Source organism: Pteropus medius, unplaced genomic scaffold (assembly GCF_902729225.1).
Source record: "Pteropus medius unplaced genomic scaffold, Ma_sr-lr_union100, whole genome shotgun sequence".
In the NCBI taxonomy this organism is placed as follows: domain Eukaryota; kingdom Metazoa; phylum Chordata; class Mammalia; order Chiroptera; family Pteropodidae; genus Pteropus; species Pteropus medius.
In genome coordinates this window covers 9,595,531-9,619,279 of record NW_024351543.1, presented here as the reverse complement: position 1 = coordinate 9,619,279, position 23,749 = coordinate 9,595,531, and the positions used below count along the sequence as shown (strand labels likewise).

The 23,749-nt window shown below is 38.9% G+C and overlaps 1 protein-coding gene across 6 annotated transcripts in view; it reads left to right on the top strand.

Moving 5' to 3' along the window:
- The first annotated feature begins 10,198 nt into the window (after positions 1-10,198).
- The window catches only part of ZNF148 (zinc finger protein 148), a 107,992-nt gene continuing 94,441 nt past the window's right edge, over positions 10,199-23,749 (top strand). For 2 of the 6 annotated variants that reach the window (XM_039843245.1, XM_039843243.1), the window contains exon 1: positions 10,271-10,437. The gene's annotated coding sequence lies outside the window, so the exon portion shown is untranslated. Of the gene's footprint in view, positions 10,438-10,820; positions 11,337-23,749 lie in introns of those variants that run through there. The other 4 variants (XM_039843244.1, XM_039843241.1, XM_039843246.1 and 1 more) reach the window with 4 other exon arrangements.

The window sequence follows — 23,749 nt, the reverse complement described above, 5'->3', positions numbered from 1 at the left end:
ATCTTTCATTTCTTCATTCAACAAATATTCATGGAGGACTTACAGTGTGCCAAGAGTACTCTAGGCTCAAGGAGAGTTTATATTCTTTTGAGGAGAGAGACAATGAAGATAATAGATAAATTATACGACATGAGATCTCTCTCTCTCTCTCTCTCTCTCTCTGGATATATATATATATATATATATATATATATATATATATATATATATATATATTGGGGAAAAATTGAGCAGGCAGAGCAATGAATGTCATGGGAAGTGAATTGTATCAGATGGTGTTGTCAAAATAGACTTCATGAAGAAAGAGACTTGAAGGAAGCAAGGACAATGCTATATGAATATTTGGGAGAAGAACTTTTCAGCTAGAGGAGGACAGCTAGTTTAAATACCTTCACCAGAAACTTAACTAGGGGTTTGAGAAACAGCAAGGTTGCCAGATTTTTAGAGATGAGGTCAGTGAGGTACTCAAGTCTGGATCATGGACAGCCTTATTGGCCATTGTAAGGATTTGGGTTTTACTCTGAGCATAACAGGGAACCATGGACAGATATGGAGTGGAGAAATCATATAATCCCCCAGTTACTATATTAAAAATATGCTGTAGATAAATCATTTATTTTTCTCTGTCAGTGTCCAATTTTTTTCTCATAAAGCCCTGTTTATCTCTTAAATATGTCTTGAACCCATCTACTTAATTTCTATTATCACTACTTAAGTGAAGCCAACAATATCCCTCATTTATTCAATTGTTGAGGGATATTCAACAATATCCCTCATTTATGCCTTATTGAGCAACTGCTATGTTCAAAGCACTACTCCTCTTCTCAGTGTTTGGGACATAGCAGTGAAAAATTAACTTGTGTGGAGCTTACATTTTTCCTTTGGACTTATTGCTTTTTAAAACTTGCCATCTCTTAAATTGTCTTATTATTTATTTGGTTATTTGCTCATTGTGTCTTCTTCTTGCCAATATGTAAACCTTGTGAGATCAGGAACTTTATCTATTTTGTTTACTAACTATATTCTCAGGGTCTAGAGCAACTACTTTCATATAATATGTGCTCAATAAATACTAGTCGAATGAATGAACAAAGTACTGCAATAGCCTCTTAACTGGCGTATTTCCAGCAGCTTTTAAACTTTCTTTGATCTTGACCTATAGGAAAAAACATTTTATATTGAGATCCAGTAAATACACATGAATATGTGAATATATATATATTTAGAAGTGTTATTATGTGTTGCGCTGTCTGATTATTTGTGAAGTTGCCTGATAATATTTATTTTATTATGTTTCATTGAAAAAACCCTTCCAGTTACAAGTTTAAATTCGATTTCAGAATTTACTAATGGTCCTTAACCAGAAGTTTGACAGACATTACCCTAATGCATCCTCCACAACTAGAGTGTTCTAACTCAGAAGGCTTGTCATTTTACTTCCCAGAATAAAATCCGTCAATGGCAATCTGTTGGTCTTAGGCAGTTTTTCCAAAACATCAGTCATTTATAGTTGTTTATGTACCAACTATAATATAATATATTCATTTTTTTGTCTAAATTGAATCACTTTTGTCACTCAGCCTCATCTTAAGCAATAATTTAGAGAAGTAATATGCTGGATGCATGAGTTATATATTTTTCTAATGCATATTAAATCCATTATGTACGAAAATAAAAAACTTTGGTCTGTATACCATTTAAAATCTTCTTGTTTACCAGCCAGCCACACTTTGGGGAAACCTGCTCTTGGAATAAAGGTCAGATGCGTCAGCTTAGCCGAGGAGGCACTCTGAAGCTTGCTGGTGGTTTCCGAGGCAGTCTCATTTTTATCTTTCACCACTTCCTGCTCTCATTCATTCAGAATGACTGGCAGGTCCTTGAACACACTAAGTTCTCTCTCGTCTCTAGGACGCTACTGCCAACTCCTTCCTCCGCCCAGAGCTCCACCGGACGCCCTCTCCGCCATACCCCCTTTCTGGTCACCTTAGGAAAGCTGTCCCAGCAATGGGGCTCGGCTAGGTGGCCCTAAGATCCCATGCTTAGCTTTGTCTTAGAATGTATCCCTCCAAAGTGGTGCAGCTTCTTCGCGATGTTTTACTCCAAATGAAAACAGCAAGCTCCTTTTGGGGAAGAAGAGCATTTTATTTGCCAATAGTATTTCTAGTATTTAGTATAGAATCAGAAATTCAATAATAATTTGGTTGAATAAAATTACAAATGTATGGATTTCTCAAGGAAATGAATATTGTTAACACTCAGCGCGTTGCCTGAAACATACTAGGCATTCAAAAAATATTGTTGAGTGATTGAAAGAAGAGGTTGATCTTCACCCTAGTGGCATTACCTTTTTTTAAAAAAATTGTTTGAGAGGTGGTCTCAAACTCTAAGGTCTTTGCTCTATATGACATTATTCTCTCCTCTTTGCCCAGGAAGAGGTCAGAAATGAGGTCAAAATGTCTACCTGTGGCCTAAGAGACTTTTGGTCCCGCGATAAACAAGCCTGCCAAGACAGAGGACAGGGTCCGTTGGGAAAGCCAATGAGGATATATATATAGGTGTGTATGCTTTTCTCTTACTCAATGTAAAGCAGCTATAAAGTAAATATTAAACATTTGAATTAATGTTAAAATCCATACTTCACGAATGTGTTGAGTACATTTAATGTTAATTCACTATATATTCAGATTTCAAAGTCATTATTCCCCTTTTCTGAGAGTCTAGAATACAATCTATGATTTTTAAGAGTAATAGTAACAATGTTCTTTGCAATGTGTGCCATAGGGATGTATCTGCCATGTTAAAGATTTTATAGTACTAAATTGTACTCAAAGACTTTTTCTTTTCTCAGCTTTACTATCTGGCATCTTGGGGAATGTGGTGTTGGGTATAAATGGAATCTCCAAACAACTGATGTTTAATCTTGTAAGCACCAAAACATTAAAAAACAAAAAATGACGAGAACTTTCCTAATATACCACACACTTCTCATACTTTTTAAATAAAATGCCCCAAATATTAACGGTTCCATGCTGACTTGGGGCTCTCTCTATGGACATCAGTAATTTGGATGTCATATTTGTCCATGCCAGAGAGCTAAGGAGCACACATGCAGTCTCAGACATTATGGGGCCTAAGGCTAAATGGGTGATGACTTTAGCTGTGACATTGAAACTTAATTTCTTGCAAACAAAAACGAGCCCCAAATCAGCTGAGGAGCACACATGCAGACTCAGACGTTATGGGGCCTAAGGCTAAATGGGTGATGACTTTAGCCGTGACATTGAAACTTAATTTGTTGCAAACAAAAACGAGCCCCAAATCAGCTGACTTCTGATCTATCTCCTTCCTTCTTTTTTCATAAGGGAAGAATGAAACTGGTGTAGCTGTATGATTTTCTTTGGGAAAGTATAAAATGATTTTCTGAAATATCAGCTCAAGAAAAGGTAAAGCAGCCTCTTCTCACCAATTAGCTACTATCACTATAGCATCTATCACTGATGTTCTCATTTCCTTTTGATACCACTGCTATAGATAGATCACTTTCACCCAATTTTCAGCATGCATTTGCGCTTCAGCCTTACTTGTTTATCTTTTGTTCAGGAGTATGGAAGATTATTCTGCAATCATTTCAAGATGTGTGTGTGTGTGTTGGAAAGGACTTGCTTCAAAGCTTACACATTTTTTAATTTTTAGGAGATAAGTGCTTCTCTAAATGTGAAAGTCCTGTATAATGTTTGATATTTGTAGAGAACTTCACGAGTTGTTTTTAGATGTATGAACAAGGTAGAAAGTATTGTTTTGGTATCAGAATCATATGTTAGTTTATAGGTTCCATTAATGAGGGAACCCAAAGCACTTTCTCTATACCTCTGTGTTATCACAGTGTATTATGCTAAAATTATTGCATTTTTAATCTATCTCTTCCACTAGTTTAAGAGCTTCTCATGAGCTTCTAGCTTTCTTTGAATCCAGCACTTGTGTTCTTATGTAGCTGCGTAATCTTCAGAAAAATGTAAAATAGTTATCTTTATGAAAAGTCAATTAGTGAATGAAAAGGTAACACAGCCTCAACCCCAGCACTTCATTCTTGTATTCTTGCATATCTTGACCTCTCACTCTTGTCTTCCTTTGAATCCCTCTAAACCATAGTTATGTTATAGCCAATGAACCTAGTACAACCTAGTACCTATTTTACCCCTTTCGTTGAGTCTTTCTGTGGGCTTTTAGTAAATGTTTACACTGAAAATTGGCAGGTAGGAAGATGGTCATTTTGGGGGAAACTAACTCCTTCTTTGTGTTGCTCTCCATAACTGTTTAGCAATGGGGTGGTTTTAATATGCCCTGATAAGTTCAGAATTCTAACATGCGTTTTTATTTAAATTATAAGACAGTAAAAACAAGAAAGAAAAAAAATTCATCACTGCATTATATCACACTATATGACAGTAAGCAAATGTATAGAAACTTTAAAAGCTCTAGAATGAAAAAAAATCCAGTTGATGTTCTATTTTATGGAAGCCTACAGCTTTAATATATATGAGCAGTTAACTTGTTTTCATTCTGCCTAAACTTTGAGAAAAAAGAGGTAGGAACTTGATTCACTGGTATTTGCTGAATAGAAAATAGCAAGCATCTTTACAATAGACCAATTTCATCAGCCTTATAAATAAAATCATTCAGGCAAAGATTATACTCAGAAATAAATTCTCTGATAATGGTACATATTTTTTTTCTATAGCTTAATTGCTTAGTTTTTCCTAGCTCCATCTACCTATCATATGCCCCTTTTATTCCCCATGCCAAACATTCTCTAAGATCCACTTAAATCATGTTTTTGTACTTGTATAGTTTTTGTCTTTTCCTTGCCTCAATCCATTTGCAGGAACTGTCTTTTTTTCCCTATCGAATTCTATTTTAGGGAATTTTGGTTCAGTACAATCTTTAAGTCCTTTTTAAGAGTAAGAATAAAAATAACTATGCTGCTGCTGCTACTGTTACTACTACTACTACTACTACTACTACTACTACTACTACTATCTACAACACATGGAACATTTAACTATATGCCAGATACTCTAAATATTTTACATGCATTAACATTTAATATTCTTAACAACCCTAAGAGGAAGTTACTATTATTACCCCATTTTCTAGGTGGGGCACTTGACAACACAGAGGAGTTAAGCTAGTAAGTGGTAAAGGCAGGATTTAAACCAATGAGGGGTTAGTTGCGGTATGTGGACTTAACCACCAAACTAACCTCTACAGTATACTCATAATTCTGCTTTATTTTATTTTATTTTTTCCCACTGATATCATTCTGGTCCAAGATCTTATTTTCATCATTCTTGTGTTCTTGTGCATCTTGACTTTTCACTCATGCCTTCCCTGTACCCAACCATACCATAGTTATCTCACAGCGGATGAACTTAAGTGTAACCCAGTACTTAGAATTGTCTTCATAAACTCAAGAATCTATTATCTAAATTATACATACTCAGTAGGACAGAGTAGGCCATTATTTTTTTCAAAAACAGTTTTATTGAAGTATAACTGATATACAAAGAACTGCATATATTTAATGTGTACAATTTGATGAGTTCAAAGAGCAGCAAACCCTGGCGATACTGTCACTACAATCAAGGCAAAAGACATATCCAACATCCTTCAAAGTGTCCTCCACTTCCCTTCTTCTCTCTCTCAACACTTGAGATTTGTTAAGAAAACATATTTTGTAGTACGCAATACCACACTGTTAACTATAGGTACATGTTTTACAGCAGATCTCTAGAATGCATTTATTTTGCATACTGAAACTTTATACCCATTGGATAACAACTCCTTACTTCCCCCGCCCCACAGCACCTGGCAATCATTATTGTAGTCTCTGCTTCTATGAGTTTGACTATTTTAGATACCTCCTATAAATGGAATCATGTAGTATTCATCTTGCTGTGACTGGCTTATTTTACTTAACACAATGTCTTCCAGGTTTATCCATGTTGTCAAAAATGGCAGGATTTCCTTCCTTTTAAAGGCAGAATAATATTCCATTGTATATCTACACCATATTTTCTTTATTTATCTGTTGATGGATGTGTAAGTTGTTTCCATAGTTTGGTCATTAATTTGAGAATCTATTGATGATCTGGAAGTGCCCTTCAGATCTAAAGGTGTCTCAGGGAAAGATGGCCCATTGGAACAAGAAAAGCAATTTTTTCCTTGGTCTGGTTAGAACGACATAATGTGGAGGCAGGCTCCTGTGGGCCAATCTCTGACAAGGCTATGAATTTAGAGCTTTGCAATATGAAGCCAAGTTTCTCATTAAGGTAAAATCAGCCTTGACAAATGGCTCATGCTGCAGGCAACCACGCGGATAGAGAAAATAGTACTTACACATACTCCTGAGCTTGAGAGTTCCAGGACACCTGAAAGAAGGTTATTACAGAAGGTTCTGAAGACCTGAAGTCTTTGGGGACAAGAGATGGAAGTACATTCCTATCCTTAAGAAGCCTGAGGACCAAGATTGGAAAGAACCCATGCCAGAGACAGAAGAGAGAAAAGAGGCTCTGGAAGGCCCTGACAATCCCACAAGTCAGAGCAGTGGTGCCAGCCTTCTACGGGTTAGGGCACAGCAGATAAGGTGGGGTGGCTGTAGGCTGAATCTGACCCACAGACAGGTTTTGTCTGACATGCTTTCCTGTTTTAAAGAAATGGAATTAGTTGCCAACATTAACATTGGGGATAGCTCGCCCAATAATTTGGATGTCTAATTTCTCTTTATTTCCTAATCTTCACATTCTCACTTGGAAATCATTGGCTGGCTCTGAGGAAAGGCCGTGCCCTTTAGGCTGGCTTGAATTCTCTGGCTCTTCACAGTCCCTTTCACTGACCATTGTCTTTACATCTGGCCTCCTTTACCTATTCATGTTACCTGCTTGGCTTATTGGGCACTTAAGTTTGCCACCTGTAGACTGTATCCTGAGCAGCTTAGTTTAATGTATATCAGCTCCCCTCCCCTGAAAAAAAAACTTCTAGGCCCACTTAACAAATGTTTCCTGGAGTGATCTCAAGAAGAGTGTCAAAAAAAGATGTAAGGTATATAAACTTACTATTTCAAGAAACTTTAAAACTTCTGTTTTATAACTTAACCAGGAGAACTGTGTTTCTCTATGGCGATACGTAATAAAATCTTTCAACAAGAGGGGCCTGTGAGCTTGTTTAAAAGCACACCAAGGAAAGTAGTAGAGACAGCATGCATTCTTTCCCCTCTTTTCAAAAAGAACCACAATGAGATATCACTACATACCTATTAAAATAGCTAAAATAAAAAATAAGTAAAAATACCAAGTGCTGGTGAGGATGGAGAGAAACTCTATCTCATATACATTGTTGGTGGGAATGTAAAATGATAGTCTGGAAAATAGTTTGGCAGTTTCTTAAATATGCATTTACCATACAACCCATCGATCATATTCTTAGCCATTTATCCCAGAGAAATGAAAACTTAAGTTGACACAAAATCCTGTACAGGCATACTTTGGTTTTTTTTTTTTGCACTTCACAGATGTTGTATTTTTCACAAATTGAAGGCAAGACCCTCTATTAGCAAAAAGATTACAACTTGCTTTATTGTGGTGGTCTGGAACCTAACTTGTGGGGAGTCACCGTCAGCTGGCTCCGACACTAACTCATACTATCTCTGAGGTATGCCTGTACAAAAATGCTCATAGCAGTTTTATTTGGAATAGCAAAAAAAATTGGAAACAACCTCAATGTACCTTGCCTGGGGAATGGATGAACAAACCCTGGTATATCCATCCAATGGCATACTGCTCAGTGATAAACAGAATGCTTGATACCTGCAACAACCTGGATGGTACTCGATAGCATTATGTTTAGGTAAAAATATCAATCTCAGAAGGTTATATGCTGTATGATTCCATTCATATAACATTCTTGAAATGACAAAACTATAGAGATAGAAAATAGATTAGTGGTTACTAGAAGACAGGATTGGAGTAGGGGGCATGGGATGGGAGGTGGTTTTGTGAATATAAAAGGGTAGCATGAAGAAGTTTTTTGCCGTGATGGACTAGTTCTGTGTCTTGGCTGTAGTGGTCACATGAATCTACACATGGAATAAAATTGCATACACACACGTGAATGCAGCTTTTTAAAAAATGGTAAATTAAAATTAAGTTTTGTAATCTATTTGATGGTAATATACCAATGTCAATTTTCTGGTTTTAATGTCTTAATAAAACTTTATGAGATGTCACCATTGGGGGAAGCCGGGTGAAGGGCGTATGGGACTTTGTACTATTTTTGCAACTTTTTGTGAGTCTAACATTATTTCAGGATAAAATTTAAAAAAAAAAAAAGGAAAATAGGCTGAATGCCTAAGGCTGATGTTTGAAGAGGAAAGCAATAGGAGCATGGAAAGGTGAACAAGGGCAGAGAAACATTTGTAGAGGTTTAAGCTACTGAAGGCTTAAACTTGCTCCCCATCACCACTTCTGCTGTCACTACCTCTATGGTGCTCTTTAGTCTGCTCATATTAAACAGTTGTTTCTCTTGTTTCTTAGTTACAGTACTGAGCAGAGAACTAGATCTATTCCTAATGGCAAACCAATCAATCTTAGCCCATTGAGTGTAACCTCTAGGACTTCAATCCTCTTCAGTTATTAGTTTTCCTATTACCTAATATTCAGAGTCTGCTTCTTTGCTGCCAGAGGTATTTTTTATTTTAACATCTGAATTTGATGCCATTGCAGATACTAGAAGTTGCCGGAAGACTGTCCTCCAGATAATGCTCTTGCTCTAGCTTGTAACTGTTTTGTTGCAATTAGCATTCGGAATATGCACTGTCATCTTATTAAAATTTATATTTTTTTAATGGAGAAAGCACATGGAGAGTTGATTGTGGAGCTGTGGCTTACCCTTGCAATTCTTAGCTACCTGTATCTAAATTAAGCTGAACCTCTGGTCCTCAGCTATTTCTAAACAGGCATCAGGGTTTACTAAGGTTAATGCCTGGGGAAACATTAACTTTGCAGACATTAATTCAGTGCCATCACAAGTGCATAATGCGAGTTTGGAATTTTGCCAAAAAGCACTATTCAGATGAGCATTTAGTTGGCAAGGGGTGTGAAGGTGGGTGTGGTGTGGACAAGGGAAGAAGTCGAGAAATGGTTAGAGGTATTTTAACGCCTGTTTCCTCTTCCCTAAGAGGTTATGTTTAAGTACTGCAGAGACACTCTAAATCTTCAGACTATCATGAAGAGATAGTAATGAAGGTGTTTCGTCTCATGGTTAAGCTTCTGATGCTCATAACCACTCAATATTCACTGAACATCTTTTCTGTCACATGGCTGACCTTGTGAGGGTGGGGACATAAAGATGAGTAACTGTCAACCATCCAGTATGCACAAGCACCTCAGGGTGCCTAATAAACGTTAGTTGAATAAAGGCACGAGTAAGGAGGTCACAATTTGGCTAAGGTCACTTAAAGGGCCTCCAAGGGATGGGACATAATTGTGCAATTCTAGCTTTACACAGATCATTACCAAGTCTTTGACATACAGACCGAGAAGGTTTGGGCCGCAGGTGAAGTAAGCGGAAAATGACAGGTAAGACCTTGCGCAACCGGGTCCAGTGCCGGATCTCTTGATCTTCCTCAGCGCTCACATTCTGCATCTCAGTTTGCAGACACTAACAGGGTTTGCTAGTTTCAAGGCCGCAGGGTTGCCGCTTCAGGAAAAGGTGGCATTTGGGGTGGTAGAGGCCGAACGACTTGAGGTAGCTGGGGAGAGGGTGAGGTAGGAGAGGACAAACGAAAAAGCCAAGAAATTCTAGCAGATAACCTTTCACCCAGGTCCCCGCCCCCTGCTTATCCCCGGGCCTGAAACACACACGACCCTCCAATCCTCCACTTCTCAGGCGCTAGGCACTAAAGAAGGCTGAAGGCGGACCCCGAATCCAAGAAAGTTCCGATCTTTTTCAAACTGCTATCCTCCCAGGCCCTCAGCTCGGGGCCAGCTTTCCCGGCCACGCTGTGCTGATGACACGCAGGCGCCGGAATCGAAGCCACGCTGGGTCTTGCCAGCTGCGTCCCGAGGCCGGGGAGGGCCAGCGCCGCGGAGCGCTTCCCGTGTGCGGGGCTTCCCACAATGCACCGCGCCGGCAGCGGCGGCGACCGCGGCGGCACTCTAGCCGCGGCATGTCTGCGTCTCTACTGCCCTGGGAGGAGGAAGAGAAGGAGGAAGAGGAGGAGGAGGAGGAGGAGGGGGAGGGCGCAGGGGTGGGAGCTGTTGCCGAAGCTGCCACAGCAAAAGTTCTTCCCCCTCCCCCCTTCCCCCCTCCTCAAGGCCCCCAGGAAGGTTGGGGCCGCCGCCGTCTGCTGTCGGTGACCGCGCGACTCGGCGCCCGCCCGCGGTAAAGAGCTCGGCCTGGCAGGCCTGGAGCAGGAGCCCGGGGAGGGCAGAAGGGGAGAGGGGGAGCACTTGCCTGAATGCAACTTGACCCAGGAGGTGCGCCGCAGGCTGCAGGTGTAAAGGGACCGAGGCCCGAGACCAATCCCAGCAGCTGCCAGAGCTGGGGGACGGGAGGAAGCGGGCGCGGATGGTGGGTTGGGGGGTTGAGAAAGGATAATGACGGGGGTGGCGGAGGTGAGCAGGCGGCCTCCGAGGCCCGAGAAGGGTGTCAGGGGTAGGGAAGGAGGTGGGATGTTTGCCTGGGGAGGTCAGAAGGTGCTCTGTGTAGGTGTGAAAAGGCTAGGGAGACACCAGGTCTCTGTCCACCTTGCCTGGTGCAGTGCTTTATGCACCGCAGGCCTCAGTCGCTGTTGCTGCCTGAGTGTGTTCTTTGGAAGCAGGGAAGGGCAGGGAAGGGCAGGGGTTGGAGAAAAGGGAATCCTTGCAGGAAACCTAGTGGGAGCGCGGACAAGGAGAGAGGCCGGGAAAGGGGGTGAGAGGGGAGAATGTCGGATGGAATTGGAGGAGGAATGCCGGGGAGTGGCTGCAGAGGAGTCTTGGATTCTAGAGGTGAGAGGGGTGTTCATTGTGTAGATAGATATTAGGTATTTCGTTGTGGAAGGAACTGAAGCGTTTCTTAAGAAAGGGAAGAATGGATATAAGGAGTTTCAGTGAATAGAAAGGATAGCGTTTGAAGCAAGAGGGAGTGTTAAATACTAGAGAATATGAAGAGAATGCATGATAGAATAGACAGATGTGGTAGAGTTAATAAATGTTGGCCCAAGGACTAAAGAGTTATTCTAGATGGGCCAGGATGGCCTAGTTCCGAAACTGTTCGGGCTCTTCTGTACATGACATCTGGTAAGTGTGGGTCCCGGTAGTGTTTGGGGTCGCTGAGAATTAGGCTTCACTGTGTAGTTTGGTCTGAGACTTTTTAGAACAGCACCAGTGAATGGGAGAATCTCTGAAACAGATTTTAACAAAACACCTGGCCCACAGCTATTCTCTAGGTCATGGAGTTTAGATTTTAGCAAATTTGATGTATTACCACTTACTAGGGGTTGGATGAACACTATTCTGCCAAATGCTGGAATGGAAATTACTTGACTTGGTTTTCTTTTTCACTGCCCAGCTTTAATGGTCCAGGAGAACTGGTGCCATGTTATTCAGCCTGGGGTACAGTACACAGGGTTATAGTTAATGGTAAGGGGCATTCCATGCATGGTGGTCCTTCTTTGGAGGTTCCATTTGTAGTTCAAATTAGTCTGATTGACTGGATTGGTTCCATAACTCTGGGGTTGGTGGGAGACCTTTTGCCGTTCACAGTTGCTGAATGTATACTCTCACTGAGGCATGGCAATATTGAAGAAAATGCATCAGCCTACAAAGTGTGGGTTAGCAGAATGAAGGATCTAGAATATCTGTTTTGGTCTTAGGTTGCAAGGTCGGTAATTGTCTAGGGGAATCTGAAGAGGCTGGATGATTCTAGATCCGGGTTGGAGAGAGTATTAGCATTTTTATATTGGGAAATGAACCAAGGCCTGTTGGATTTGCTGAGTTCACACCAGACCAGCTTTCCAAGAGGGAACTCTGGGCTAGGAACGTGCTCTTAATATTTTATTCCCCCTGCATACACATTACATTGTAATATTAATTCAGCTGAGGAGAGGGTAATATGAAAAATCTTTTTATGGAAGTAGAGAGTGGAGAGATTAATGGGAAAGATGGAAAGAAATTTGGGAAGGGGTGGAAAAATTCTGTCATTCATTTAGCAGATATCTAAAGGAGGATGATAATTTAGCATTGGAGCGAAGAGAGGCTTTTATTAAAATTTTTTTTTATAGAAATAATCCGGAATTATTTTTCAAAAGTTGGAAAACTTTCTATGTCAGTACATTATATATTACTGTAGGATGCTTCAGTACATCGCATAGTACGACGTGCCCACTTTTATTGTCATCACAGTTATGAGAGGGTCTGTTTTCCTTCTCCTCACAGGCACTGTTATTATCAGTTTTTTTAAATTTCTGTAAGTTTATGGACTTAAATATAGTATGTCATTATTGCTTTTCTTCCCTTTTAAATTATATGAAATAACACATGTACATAATTTAAAAACTAAAATTGTACTGAGAGAGCTAATAATGAAAAGCAGTAGCCCCGTCTCACCTGTTCAGTTGCAGTTCCACTTTCCAGAGTCTACTGCTTCTAAGCATTAATTTTTGTTGTTCTTATCATGCTCTTCTCCAGGTCCACAAATAATATGCATGTATTTACTATTTCTTGATTGATCAGAATGACATTATGAAGGAGTCGAGACTTAGTATGAATGAAAAGGACTCATGTCACTGACATTAATTATCTCCTTTCCGCTTCTCCTGTCCAACCTTTGATAGTTACAGTTTTCGCTTTTTGATTTGATGTCTTTATATCTTTAAATAATATACTTAAATAAAGAGCTTTTAAAATTAGAATGGAAATATTGGGTGAGATGATAAAGGAAAGTTTGATGGATGAACCTATGTAAGAAAGACTAGATTGTAGGAAACAACATCTTTGCAGCATAAGAGTTGCTAGGTAGAGATGAGGAGGAGTTGCTTGGCAGTGATAGTTGTTCATCTTGGAATTAGTTACCAGGTCAGTTGTTCAGTATTCTTGGACAGTGGTCTGGAGAGTTTTAGTGTGGGGAATCTGGGAATGGATTAAAATGACCCTTAATTCTTTCCAGGCTTCTATGGCAATTCTTATGTTTTTCAGGAAGGAATGGATTAGTGTGGATATATGTTTCAGGGAGGGATGGGGAAATGTGATAAGGGGAAGGAGGATGAAGGACAGGGTATGATGAAGGTGGTGATAATTTTGTGGGAGGCTGCAGAAAAGGTAAAGAATTCTGAGGACATTTGGATATAGTTGGTGCGAAAGAGATTTAAATTGCAGTGGTGAGACGGATTTGTTTCGGTTTTAAGGAAATTAGCATATTTAAGCCACAAATATGTTGGTAATATGGTGGAAAAAGGTATGAGGCTCACACCTTTTTAATTCATAAAATACTGGTTTTTGGAATTGTGTATGAGGTGCACCAAGTCAGTGTGACTGAGATTGAGAGAAAGATCTTGCTCTCGTTTTAGGAAATCTTGTTTAAGTAACCCCACCCTTTGACATCTTCCTTACTTTGAATAAAAACAGCATTCACATATAGATTATATATTGCTAAATGTTGTCTTCGGGAATTATTCTTGCTTCGCTTTGCAAATGGTGGCTAGATTGTAACCTGCTCTAGATCTGAGACTTTCTTTAATCTCACTCAAAAGTTTGATTCTTAAGTGCTTAATAAATACCTGTTGAATGACTGATAGAAAGCAGTGTTCACTGCTTTAGTGATAATAGTGGGAATGTGTGAAATTGCTGAGCACTGTATGGGTATTACAGACAAAATTGTGTGTGTGTGTGTGTGTGTGTGTGTTTGAGAATGTGAAGGACAAAAGGGATACTCAACTGGAGAAGGCCTTTAGATTTAAGGGAAAAAAACAGAATGGATTAGAATGGAACTAACAATCCTGAAAAACCATTAAAGGCCTGGGACCAAAGGTTCTCTTCTAAGCTGAGGCTAGTTTAATTTGAGTAAGTCTGGTCTGCAGCTGGGGAGCTGATATAATTTGAGTTTTCTTATTTTAGGCCTAAGTGACTGTTCAGAGATTTTAGTTGTTTTAAGAATCTGATTGGATTTAATATATTTTTAAGATAATGAAAAAGTGTTAGATGAAGTTTCTTCCCTCTGGGAATTTATAATATTTACATTCTTTTAGGGGGAGAAAGACAGTTTTGAATTAATTCAGTAACAGTGTAAGATTTCAGAAAATTGATTTTTAAAAAAACAAATATCAAGTATACCTTTGACGAGAATTTTTGTATATTGACAGTCATTTTTGGAGTAGTGATCAGAACTTTTTTTCGAACACCTTTTCTGAATTATCTTCTGAGCCTCTAGAACATTCTATGTAATTTACCTATTTACTGAGTACCTACTGTGTGCTGTTGGAGGAGGGAGCCTATAAAAGTGAGTAAAACATGGTCTCTATCTTCTAGGAGTTAATAATCCCTCCGGGTTGGCACAGTTACAAATAATACAGGGCATAATGTCATTCTGAATAGTCTCATCGGTGACAGATCTTTTTAATTTGAAAGATTTTATTTTTAAAAAAGGTTAAGAATCTGTTGATATCAAGTAGACTGGATAAAGAATAGTTTTGGTTTAAACTCACTTAGTCACAGAAATGGGAATGATTTTTTTGGTTGACTTATTAACTGACTTTGGAAAACATTCCCAAAGAGGAAGTTGGAACTATTTTGAATGTTGGTGACAGTTCACATGTAGATAGTGAGGCACTAGATGAATGTTGGTTAAGTGCATCAGATGTTTGGGTGAATGGAGTGAATAAATTAGTAAGTGGTAGCCTTCTAAGGCAGATATTTTAAAGAGGACCACATTGATTCTGACAATAAATAAATTCTGGGTATGTCAATAGTTTCATTACTGTGAACAAGATAGTTTATGATTAAGTTTCCAAATGAGTTTTACAGACAGTATGTGCTTTAGGAGTTCAGAAAACAGAGAAATGAATATTGGCTAAGGCTTGGCGAAAGGATTTCAGCATACCATACTTTAGATAGATATTTGCCATAGGGACCTCAGGAGAGGAACTAAATCGTTCCAAATTTCTCTTGCAGCCCTAGAATGAACCTAGAGTCCTGATCTATTTTTGTCTGAATGCTTTGTGCCTATTTCATTTTAGCTACTCCTACTGGTTTGTTCTTTTTCAAATTCATCTTTGCTGGGTAGATTTTGAGCCCTCTGAAACAAGTCGGGGGGAGTCTGTTTCCATCTATGTCTACTGTAACTTTTAGTTTTTCCTTTTTTTGAGCCTGTACTCCACAAATTACTTGATCTCTGTGAGTGAAGAGCATGAGTCAATTTGGCTCTGTTATTCTGGCATTTTCCTGCATGCTTTTTTCATAGCTGCTTTTTGAATTACAGAATAGAATAGAGAATTGAGGGCATATGTCTAGTAGACACATGCTTGTTCAGTAAATGAATGAATGAGAAAGTATCTGAGATAATTTAGTATGTGTCCTGTTCAAATTTATTTGTTCATAATCAGTCTTTTTCTACAAAGGATTTAATGGGGCTGCCAAATATATATGTACATGAATCGAAATAATTGAGGAAGTCTAGTTGAAGAGAAAATAAGAGAAAAATCTGTTTAAAGGATATAAGATCTAGCATTATGGATGTTAGAAGACTGGGAATAAAGTGGAAGATAAGCAGATGGTGAAGGAAAGGTGTTATTGGATAGAAAGTATGATTCTAAAAGAAGAAAAAGATTAATATATGACAGGTTATGTTTAGAGGAAAGTAAGAGAAGATTGAAGGTAAAGATTATTATTTTGGGGAGGAAGATGGTAAGACTACAAGGATAAGAGTTAACAGAAGTTGCAATGTAGTAGAAATTATCGTGTTGATTTATAACAAGTTTTGGAAAATGATTGGATGGGTTTCTTTAGTCCACAGATAATGCACATTTATTATATGCAAAACTATTGTTAGATGCAGTCAAGAATAAATCCTGTGAGATTTATATTCTAATAAGGGAGCTGGATTTGTGCACAAGTAACTACACTATGATCACAAATGTATCATAAGAAAAATACCAAATGTTACTGACGTTAAAAGGGAATAAAAAACATTCGACTAGGGAAAAACCTGAGACTGCATTTAGTGGCATGGAAGTGGCATTTTAGCTAGTCTTGGAAGGGCTGGATAGGATCCTGACTGGCAGAAATAACTGGAAAGAGCATTCCAACCTGAGAGATTAGCAAAAGCAAACGTTTGGAGGTGAGAAGCCAAGGCTATATGGAGAATAGTGAGTTTTAAATTTTACTATGACCCACAGTAAGAAATACATGTTACATCGTCGACTAATATATTCATGTATGGATATTTGTGTGTATGTATAAAACAAAAAGTTTCAATAACTGTAACAGTCCTTACCATGTTGGATGTGCTCTGATGTTTTCTAACCTGTTTGGCTGAAAAGAAAAAAAAGATGGCTGTCACTTAAACTGATTTCAGGACTAACTAAATAATTGATCACAACCTGTATTTTGGAATATAAGAAAGAGTTCATGAATATGGCATAATATGATACAAGGTAGGAAAAGATTAATTTGGGATTGGGTAGAAAAGATTAATTTGGGATTGAGTAGAAAATGGGAAAGCTAAGTAGTTTTTATTTGATAAGATGTACTGTTGTGCTTAGTAAGTAAACAGAAGCTGGGTTTTAGTATTGGCTTTTCTGTTTACCCATGCTATGATTATGGAGAGAATTGCTTCCTTTCTGAGACTCAGTTTTCTCATCAGGAAACTGATAATAATTATATTGTCTGGCAAGGCTTTTAAGATTAAAGTTGTTAACATGTACCATTAAAGTATAGCTATTGAGCTTTTTTGAGAATTGAATCAAGGACTGTATGTTAGATTACTTAATCTGACAATAGCTATACCATACAGCATAGATTGGAGGCAGTGTGATGGTAGAGTAAGATTGGAGGTGAGAAGCCCAGTTAGGAGGCTACTGGAGTAACTAAGAAGGACTTGAATTAGTTTGATAGTAGCAAGATTAGAAGTGAGGGGGTGGGATGTGATTGGATAGAGAGAGAAGGGGGAGATAACTGGAAATTTAGAGTGTGGAAAGATTCAAAGGCAGTAGCTAAAATTGGATTATACTTTTTGGGTAGTTTAGTGGGGTATATTAAAGTAGGTTGTTATAGTTTCTTACATATAGTAGGTCATATATTTGTTGAATGATTAAATATGTAAACTGAAAAAATGTGAGTGGAGAATGAGAAGGCGGGGTTAGATTGAAGATTGCTTTTGATGGGCTGAGGAATTTATTCATTCAGGGAATATTTTTGTATACTTACTGTGTGCAAAATTCCATGGTAGGCAGTGTTTAGGATACCTGTTTATATACGACACAATTCATGTTCTTTAGGAGTTTCTCCAGGAACAAAAATATGTACACATCTGTCTATGACAGAAGTACTATGGCAGGTTCAACTTTGTGGAGGAATTGGTGTGTAGCTTATACTTTGAAAGATAAATGAGATTATAGTAGGCAAGATGGTGAGAGTTGATATTCCCAGAATAGTGAGTGATATGAGTGACAGAAAAATTTTGGATATGTTTAGGCATTGTGGTCTAGATTAGCTAGAATTTAGGGTTCATGTTGATGAATGGAGGGAGATAAAACTATAAAGCAGTTGCAATGTCTAAAAATCCCGACTAAACTGGTTTTTAAAATTTTATTTATTAAAGTGCTCAAATCTTAAGGGTACAAGTTAATGAATGAAATTTTTTAGGTATACAGTTATGTAACCACTGTCAAGTTCAATATATAGACTATTTCCCACATCCCCACCTTCAAACTGATGTCTCCTCCAACCAAAGTAACTACTATTATGACCTCTATCACAGTGGAGTACTTTTGTATGTTTTTGTATTTCATATAAATGGAATCCTAATTCTGTGTCTGGTTTCTTATGCTCAATATATGTCTGTGAGATTCATCCATGATATGTATTGCAGTAGTTCATTCTTTTTCATTGCTCAGTGAGATTCCATTTATGAATATACCACAGTGTATTTATCCATTCCATGATTGTTGGACAATTGAGTAGTTTCTATTTATAACTTGAATCAGTATGCAGTGGGGAACTATTGATCATTTTTGAGTGGGGAAATAAAGTTGAGTTTAAGAATACTAATCTGGTGAGCTTTTTTTTGTTGTTTGTTTTGCAATGCAGAGAACCTAGTGACTAGGAGACAAAGTTAGAAGGCTGAAAAAAACAGTAGTTAAAAGTGTGAAGTATTGAGAGTCTAAGTTGGGATGGTAGTAGTGGGAATAAAAGGCAAAGGATAGATATAAGAAATATTTCAAAGAAAGAATTAAAGGATTTGATGGTACATGGGCTTTGGGAAACAGTGGAGAAAAAGTGAACAAGAAAGTTATGGGAAATTCTAGGGCTTTTAACATGGGTGACTGTGAGAATGGTGGTATCATTAACAGAAATTATAGGATCAGTTAGCAGAACTATTTTGGTGGGGAAGAATGGTTACTTTAGTTAAGAAACATTGGCTGGTGTTTGAGGCACCAATGGAAGTATCCAAGGGATATTTTCTAGCTAGAATTAAAAATATTGGATTCAGCTGAGGAAAGAGGTCCAAAGGAGATTTGGGAATATGTACATAGAGTTGATAATTGAAGCTACTAATTCTGGATTTGGTAGGGTGCTGATGGCTATGAAATTATTTGAACTGATAATTGAGGTGTTAATTGAAGCAATAATTGAAGAATCTAGTTAAAAAGATTATAATTCTTCAGGAATAAATTATATTGTAACAGAGGGTGATGGTTTAAAGATTATTTGGGGGAGCTGAGGGAAGATAAGTATGAGAAATGTAGAAGCAATGGGAAGAGATGAGACTGTGAGAGGGAAGGAATTAGAGAAAGCTCCAGGACAGAACCTGGAGAAATACCCACTATTTGGGGAAGAAGAGGACCAGTAGTCATTGGAGACAGAAGCAGCAACTAGAGAGACCAGAGTAGAGCCATGTGCTACAGTGACATAAACAAAAGGAAGTAGTTTAAGTGTCATTGCCAAAGAGAGGACAAGGACTTGGTAGTAGGTCATAAGATTTGGTACATGGGAATAGTTTTTTTTGGTCTTCAAGAGAACAGTTCAGAAACCAGAGTGCATGGAGGTAAAGAACTGGGTAGGTTGGGAGACTATGGAAGCACTGACTGTAGGAATTGTATTACATTTAAGAAACTTTTTCCAAAACTGGAGGTAAGAAGTAACAGATGAAGATACAGACTTTTAGAACTATGAAGACGTGGAGAAGGTGTGATTTGAGGGAATTTTGTGGAAAAGATTATTTGATGGAATTAAGGATTTCAATATAAATGATTTGGATTAGTCAATGCGATGAGAATTGTATTTAGAACAAATCTTTAGAAAAGTTGTAGAGAATTTCATAGCTTTCTGGTGGTGCTTAACATCTAGTATGTGGGTGGGTGTGGAGAAAACAGTTGGCGAAGATTGTCTTTTCATTGGGGAGATACATGGTGAATATAATGGAAGGTCATGCTATTCTGGAGAGGGCAGTATTAAAATGGCTGATAGACAAATTTAAATTGTGTAAGGAGACAAGTGAAGCTAAAAGGAGTTGAAGAGCAGGTGTAGAACTAGAAAATAAAGTAGTTGTGGTTAAAAAGGGTTTCTGAAGTTACAGTCATAGTGGTGCAACACTTCCAATTGATGACTTGTTTTCAGCATATATGCATGAGCGACTGATGTACAGATGAAGGTTTTAGGACTCAAAGAAGGTCTGTAGGGAGTTCTTCAGCCTCATTATTTGAAGTCATTGAGAGTAATGGCTGAATATGGGACAAAGTAGAATTGGAATTATTGAGGAAGGAAGGTGGGAGAGTATTCTGGAACTTGGTAGATGTTTCAGATGGAATGATTTGAGTAATGTGAACTGCAAAGAAATTTTTTTAGTGATAGAGAACAGTGGGAGTGTCCCTGAGGAGTATGAAGCAGGTGGTCCTTTTATCAAGCTGAAGGTATAGGGGAATGGATAGCTAAGTCATGAGAGAAGCAGGTTGTTCAGGAAAAGCCAAGCTTGAGATAAGATGAGGAAGTGGTCGCAACAATCTAGAGAAGAGATGATAGTGATCCAAATTGTTGTGGCACTGAAATGAAGATAGTTGGATTTGTTCACCAGTTCTTGACATTTTTTATAACTAGATTATACTTTCAGAATCATAACCATTCATGTAGTACACTGATATAAATTCAGCTGAGAGATTTGTATATTATAAATGAGACAACGAAAGAAAAAAGATGAGATGGTGGTGCACTAATATGAAAGGCAAAAGACATGGGGTAGTTTGTTGATAAAACATGGACAAGCTGATAGAAGCTAGTAAATGGATAATATGGAAATGAATGAGGAGGTTGGACTTGAACTGAATAGGAAAAAGAGTAAGATGAAGAAGAGAGTAGCTTTTAGCAGAGAAAATATGGAGAAAATATAATGTTACCTAGGAAATAATGCCAGAAGCTTGTTTCTTCTTCTCTGTGCATATAAGTACAGTCCTTGCCAACCATGATGCTATAAAGGCGATAGTACATCATGCATAACTAAAAAAAAAAACCCAGCATAAATGAAAGACATTAAGATCTTTGATCTCTACTTGACTGCCTCAAAACACATCGAACTTCTTTGCAAAAATTGTGTGGTAATTGTATATGTAAAGAGGTTCAGGTAAAAAGTAGAAAGAATGAGGTAGATGGTAGGAAGGAGGTGTCCTAAGGGATCTAAAATAGCTTCTGTAGTTTTTTTTTTAATCTAAATGACTTTTATCTCATATTTCTTAGTGTTCTTAAGAGGCTTGTCTGCTGTCTTCTCATTTCATTTATTACCTGTATATGAGTGACTTGTAGATACATAGTTCTGAAAATGCTTTCTTGTCCTATTTCTAGTTATTTATCATTTATCGAACATCTCTAAAGGAACTACCTTGACAATTTGAAAAACAAAATATAGCTAAAACTGAAACACTGCTACTTTTTTTGTTTTGTTTTGCTTTTAAATCTTGGACATTATAACCTCAGTGATTGAAACCTTCATCATCATCCATTGATATTTGAGACCTAGACCATTTTTTGGCTTGTGTCTCTGCTCTCAAACTTTTGCTAGTTCAGTTCTACAGTGGTATTCATTTATGTCAGACTTTTTGTCTTCTGTCAACTTCCCCTTTGTACTATCAAAGATTTGACTCTCAAGTGCTTACCTAACTGGTTTTTGAGATTCTCTATCAGTGCCTTGCTGTGGTCCTGGAAACTGACATTTTAAACCATAAAGGAACCAGTGCTGTATGCTGCAGACCCTTTGTATTTGCTTTATATTCCTCACATGATTAACTCCTTCAACCTCTGAGCAAAGACTACTTTTTGACCCTTCCTGTTCACATCAGGGTTTTTAATGTTATTCTATGTTTCAGAGAGAGCATATTTAGTGGCGGTGAGAAAAATATGACAAGGTACAAAATACATAGTATTGGTGTTCCATCCTGGAGCATCTTTGCTTCAGGATTAGTTCCAGAATCTAACCCTGGGTCATTTGTCACTTTTTCCCTCTCCTTTTGGCATTTAGTCACCAAATTTAATAATGAAGGGCCTATGGAGACCCAGAGCTTTGAAAACCTTAGTGGGCCCCGGAATGTTACTTTGCCCAACTCACATCTTTGTTGCCTGATTTGATTTAGAATTGTTTCCAACATCAGCCTCAGTCACAGCTGGGCCTTGGTGAGTAGGGGTATAATCTGAATATTTGAGTGGATTGTTTGCGTTGGACTAACTAATGATGGCTGTCTTAAGGAAAGAGTTGGGAATGATTATAGTAGAAGTGGAGAGAGTATGTTTTAAGTAATTATATTAATTGAACATAGATAAGTGACTTCACAGGATAGGGGTTGGATGTTTGAAAACCTTTGTTGGCATGGAGTTTTCCTTTTAAATTTGAGAAGAGCCAATATCCAAGGGATTAGAATGAAATACACATTTGATGTTTTGCAGGGTCCTGTGTATGTATGCTTGTCAACACATACACACCTGCATGTATAGATACATATAATGGTAGAGATAATGTGTTAATATGATTAGGTTCTACAATTAGTTTTCAGGGAAATGAGCATGGTAGTTTTGAGTTATGAGTGATGAAATAATTGGTAGAGAATATTTGGAAAGATCATTGTCATGTTATAAGAAATGGATTTTCGAGTGACTGAAATAGTTTCACAAAATTTGAGGGCACTTTGGGGCAAATTTGTTGTTAAGTTGGAGAGAGAGCTTTCAGGGAATGAGGGAGCAGACCAAAAAAATGCAGTGTTTGAGAAAGTTATAAATTATTTGGTAGGAGCTGATAAAAATTATAAAAATTGTGGAGATGTTTGAATAGGTAAGTGGGAGATAGAAGGGATTTATGAGGAAGCATGTTATTGTTAGAAAAGTAAGTTTAAAGAGTAAAATTGGAAAGATGGTTTAGGGAAGATTATTCTTTTGGGAAAATGCAGTTCTTCGGTTAAAAACAGGAAGGGAAAGGCAAATTAAAATGAGGAAATTAAGATGTGGAAAACTAAGAGGAAGGCTTAAGGAAGAGGTTACTGAAAGAGGTTTCTTATTGTAATGAGTATTGTGTTGGGTTCTACTTTTGATTAGCGGTTCAGTAAGGAAAGGGGCTTAAATATCCATAGTTTGTAGGGGTGGGGAATTTTACCGAAGATAATTAAGCATAATAGTTTTATTTCTTAGGGAAACTGGGAAGTAGGGAGCCCTCATGTTCCCTGGGCTTTTGGAGCCCAGGCCGGATCCTACAGCCGCACCGGTGCGATTTTGCCGGCGCTCTGCTGGGCGGCGGGCGGAGCAGTGGCGTGGAGGCGCCGCAAGTTGTGGGCCCAGGGCCGCCGTGCGGCCGCCGCGCAGCCGCCGGCTCCGCCCGCTCCGCCCGCAAGCGCGGCCGAGCAAATCCGGGCCGGTGGGCTGCTGGCCGCCGGGATCGGTGCACCTACCAGCAGCTCCCGGGGCGCTCCGGTAAGTGAGCAGGCTCTGGGACGCGCGGCGGGGTCGGGGGGAGGGGCTTCCTGAGCGCCCCGACTAAACCTCTGCACGCGGTTCGCACGGCTTCCTTTTGTTGTGTGTGTACGTGTGCGAATGTGCGCGCGCGTGCGTTAGTGCGCCCGTGTGCAGGGAGGCGGCGGAGGAGCGCGGAGAAGCCGGGGCTTTTCCTGCTTGGGTGGCTGGCGCGCCCGGGCCTCGGAGGGCGGTGGGGCCTCCCAGACACCGGTCTTCCGGGTCGCGGCCCGCGGCGCAGTCAGGCCCCTTCCTTCCCCAGCGATATGGCAAACTTTGTGAGTGGCTTCTGGGCGCCTAACGAGTGTCTGCCTGACAGCGGAGGCCGCCGAACGTTGACACCCCCTTTTCCCTCCTAACACTGTTTTGTCAAATCTTCTGTTGGACTGCATTGTGTTTGTGGTTTTCGAAAAGGTCAGATGGGTAACTTGGTCTGATAGACAGTAATTTTTACTTGGTATCAAGAGCAAAAAAATGTACGCTGGTATCCGCATATTGGTTGCGCTAGTAAAACCTTT